Below are 4,819 nucleotides of genomic sequence, written 5' to 3'. Positions count from 1 at the left end.
CTGAAATTATGGTTCTGAAATAATTATTAAACCTTAATCCCTGGAAATCTTTTTAAAACCAAACAAAAATTTTAACTAATTTTAAAACAGAAACCCTGTTACAAATAGTTTTCCTTGTTGCCAGGAGGTGGTGCTATTGAGTTCTCCATGACCACTGATTTCCTTCAAGTTCCCCACCAGGGATTTAGAAATCAGGCTGAAAACTCACTGGAGGGTCAGCTAAGAGTAGGTTCCACTGGTATTGAACAACAACATGAACTCTGTTAGACGTCTTGTATGTGAACTTCTGGTTGAAGGGATCTGTTTGCAGACATACCTCCGGTTATTCTCCACCCCTCTCCCAAGTTTTGTCAGTCTAGTTTTGTCACTATGAGTCGCAAACGACTCGACGGCACATAACGACAACAATAACAACAGTTTTGTCAAGTCTCAGAGCATGCCTGGTTCTCTGAGGTCAGGGCCGTGGAAGGAAGGATGGCCTCAGGGCCACGCCATGACTTGGGGAAGACTCAGGCTGATGCCCAAGGCTTTGTCTGGTTGCAGGTACACCCGTGATTCAACTGGTTGGGGACGCTGTGTCTGATCTTGATCAAGACACCAGAGACCATTTCCTTGCCCCGGACTTCCTCAATACCCCCAAGTCCTTTCCACTTGAGGCCCGTGGGAGCCATTCCTCATTATTCTAACTCTCAGGTTTGTCTCTCCAGCTCCAAGTGGGAGCAGCAGACTTCAAGCTTCAGGGCAACGCCTCTGACACCCTTGATTTTGGAGGAGTTGATGGTTTGGGTGTCACTGGTGTAACTATCTGCTCTATGGGAGAAAGATGTGAGTCTGTTTCTTTAAAGATTACGGCCATGGGGCAATTCTGTCCTGTCCTGTGGGTTTGCTGTGAACAGGAACGGACCAGGCAGCAGTGGATTTGAGGTTATGAAGCAGGTCTATTGCAGTAGTTAGAGCGGTGCAGGATCTCTGGCTGGCTGTGATAGGGCAGCTCTCCCCTGCTGCGCCCCTAGGTGGCCTCAGATTCTTCCTCTGCACCATTGCTATTAATCTGTGGGGATGAGCAGACCAGATGAATTGCTGGCTGGCTCCCCAGCAGGGGCCAGGGAGCTCTGAAGGCTGGCCTTGGTGTCTGGGTGTGTTTCCCAGGCCCCAGGGTGCCCCTGACTCCTCTCCTTTGCTCCTCTGCCCTTGTTCTCAGAGAGCAGGGCCCAGCCAGAAGGAGCTTCCAGGGTAGCTGACTTAGTCTATTTGGTCCCTTTCCTTAGCATTTGTACTCTGGGCTTTTTACAACTTCAAAGAGCTGCTCACCCATATTCACTAATTAATTCATTACTCCTGTGAGTAAAACCTGCAGCAGCAAGAGGAGAATGTCATTAGCAAGAATACCAGAGGCTCATTATTTAAAAGAGATTGCCCAGAGAGAGGCTCCTTCCTCCAGAGCTGTTAACTCTCTCCCTGCCTCAGAGACTCCACGGGCCAGTACTGGCCAGAGTGAGAGGCCTTCAGGTGCCCTGCAGTTACAACACACCTACGGTATACACAGGTGTGCAAGGTGGCCAGGGGATACATGTACGGCAACACGGGTTCAAGATGTCACAGAGGGCCCATCTAGTGAGAGAGCAGGCTTTAGAGCCAGATGGACCTGGATTTGAATCCTGACAGCTTTAACAAGTCTCTCTCTACCTTGGTTTCATTATCTCTAAAACTGAGACACTTAAAAAAAATCATTCATTTATTCATTCTTTCAGCAAATGTTTGGTGGTTTGGGGGGTGGTTAGTATTTTTTAATGACTGAAATAGAAGATTTAAAATCTCAGCTTCTGGAAGAACCACTTGTTTTTGCCTATCTTGTACCTCTCCTCAAACTTGACCTTGGCTTCCCGCCTTGCCTTGCATTTAAGAGCAGGGTCTCTGAAGATATCCTTGTTAACAACGGCTTTATCCAAGGGGATATCCACGGAGGACCTTGTGGGCATGAGGTAATCGTAGTTATAAACTTTCACGAAAGACTTGATCTTTGGCCTCTTGGCAATTTTCTTCTTGCCCATGGCAGCTTTCACCTTTCGGGGATAGCGGTCAATTCCAGCTACCAGAGAGTGGCTGTAGGGGCGGTCTGAGGTGCCGTCATCAATGTTCTTGACAATGATGACGACTTTGCGTCCAGAGTAACATCCTGCCAGGACCAGCACCACCTTCTCTGGTTTCATGAAGTTCCCCATTTAGACAGAAAAAAAAATTAAAAGAAATAAATTAAAAAAATAAATAAAATCAGCAAATGTTTAATAAACACCTAGTCTATGCCAGGCATTTTTATAGTAGAGGTGCCTCATGACTCCTTCCACCACCTGTCTGCTCGTTTGCTGTCCCTTGGTGATGTGCATATTGTCGTGATGCTGGAAGCTATGTTAGCGGTATTTTAAACACCAACAGAGTCACCCATGGCGGACAGATTTTAGTGGAGCTTCCAGACTAAGGCCGACTGGGAAGAAAGGCTTGGAGCTCTATTTCCAACTAGTATCCAATGACATCATTAAGGATTACAACAGAGTATTTATTATCTGATATAATATTGAAAGAGGAGTTCCTGACATGACTTCACTCACTCAATGCCATTGAGTTGGAACCTACGCAGAGCTGACTGTTCCGCGGATTTCAAGGTTATGAATTGCACAGGAAGAGATTGTCATCTCTCTCCTGGAGCTCCCGGAGGGTATTTAAGATGCTGTTTGTTCTCGTTGTTGTTGTTGTTATGTGGTGTCAAGTTGACTGTGACTCATAGCGACCCTATGAATGAAAGGCCTGAACACTTATTTATATATATATATAATTATATGTTTACATAAATAATTATATATATAATTTTTTCTACTAGTTTATTTGCAAAATTCAAACACAAATTTGAACAAATTCTGTCAATTTTCCTCAACCCTCCACCCATCAAATTGTACAACCAAATGATTAATCTCCTCCTCTCCCTGCACATCCACATCCCTCTGCTTCCAGCCTCTTCCACCCCTCCTGGATCCTTATACTCATTCCACAACACCGGTTTTATACAATATTTATCCTTGTGGGACTGAGTTAGTTCACTCAGCATAGTACTCTCCAGTCCCTCCCAAGTTAGGTAGTAATTTACAAAGTTATTGCTCCTGCGTGCTACATAGTATTCCATTGTGTGAATGTACCATAGTTTTTCAATCCATTCTTTTGTGGTTGGACATTTGGGCTGTTTCCATGTTTTCGTGATGGTGAACAATGCTACTATGAACATTGGTGTACAAATCTCCGTTTGTTGCCAGTTCTCATATTCTCAGGGTATATTCCAAGTAGTGGAATAGCTGGGTCATATGGAATTTCTGTGTTCAGCTTTTTGAGGAAGAGTCAAATGGCTTTCCATAATTGCACCATTTTACAATTCCACCAACAATAAGAGTTCCTTTCTTGCCGCATCCTCTCCAACATCTATTACTTGCTGCCCTGTTGAATTTTACCACTCTTACTGGAGTGACATGGTACCTCACTGTTGTTTTGATTTGCATCTCTCTTATTGCCAGTGATTTGGAGCACTTCGTTTCTCCAAGTTCACAGAGTTATACATACGTATTAATGTATATGGATGTATATATAAAATACACATATACACTCTAGCTTTTACTGGATCTGGTTCTGTATCTGCCCTATGACTTTCAGTTCTCCAGAATTGAGCCACATGCCTGTCATGTTGCCTCTTGATCTTAGATTTTTAACCAAGCAGCATGCCCCCGGAGACTCTGTGAACTTTGATAAATGACGATAGTTATAGAAAAGCTTCAGGTATTTTGTTCATAGTGTTGCTATGAGTTGTGCTCGACTTCTTACCTGCCCATTTTGACTTCATCTGCTTCTACGGCTACCTAAGTCAGGAGAAGCCTCTATCCTGATGTTTGTCGTATGGACCTGGACCATACCAGCCTCTACAAGTGCTTCTCCGGACAACCCAACCTGAGACACATGGAGAGGGAAAGAAAGAGACAACTGGTGAAAGACATCCTGGAATTGCAGGATTCAGAGCAATGGAGTAGGTTGAACGGTATTGTCCCAAGAGGTATATTCAAGTCTGTGTCCATATCCCTTGTGAATGTGACCTCATTAGAAAAGTAGTCTTTGCAGATGTAAATTGGATTAAGAATCTACCAATAAGATAATACTGGATTTAAAGTCAGTGCTAATTCCTATGACAAGTGTTCTTAGAAGGGAGAAGAGGAACAAAGATACATGAAACGGAAGAGTCAATGTCACCAGGAGGAGATTGGAGCAATGCAGCCAGAGAGTATTGACAGCTATCAGAAGCCAGAAGAGGCAAGGAGGGATTGCTCTGGGGGGAATGGGTCCCTGATTACACCTTGACTTTGGACTTTGATTTGGCTGCTATCTGCACATCAGTTGCTCCAAGGGAGAAGGATGAGGCAGCCTGTTCCCATATGGATTTATAGCCCTGGAAGTCCTGTGGGTCTAGCACATCCTTGGAAACCTGGTCCTGTTGGGTTGCTAAGAGCCCTAGAATTGATTTAATGAGAGTGGGTTTAATTGATTTTGGCTTCCTGAACTGGTAGCAAATAAATTTCTGATTTCCCAGGTTCTGACAATTTTACTGCAGCCCAGTAACACCCTTTATTCCTAAAAGTGAATGGACACACCCTTGACACCTTCTATTTGGTCCAGGCCCCATGTTCTCTCGCTGGTTTTGGACAGTTTGTATATTTCTAGCTTAAGAGGCCACATGGTGTAGAGATAGACAATGACCCTTGAAGACTGATGTGCTTGGGTTTGAAACACA

At 44.2% G+C, this 4,819-nt stretch overlaps 1 pseudogene; it reads right to left on the bottom strand.

The window, feature by feature from the left end:
• Positions 1–1,808: 1,808 nt before the first annotated feature.
• Positions 1,809–2,222, bottom strand: LOC102848981 (annotated as a pseudogene).
• Positions 2,223–4,819: the final 2,597 nt, after the last annotated feature.

Source organism: Elephantulus edwardii, unplaced genomic scaffold (assembly GCF_000299155.1).
Source record: "Elephantulus edwardii isolate Elephantulus edwardi_28Jun2011 unplaced genomic scaffold, EleEdw1.0 scaffold00003, whole genome shotgun sequence".
Taxonomy (NCBI): domain Eukaryota; kingdom Metazoa; phylum Chordata; class Mammalia; order Macroscelidea; family Macroscelididae; genus Elephantulus; species Elephantulus edwardii.
The sequence above is the reverse complement of the archived record's forward strand: the minus strand, read 5'-3'. Positions and strand labels throughout refer to the sequence as shown.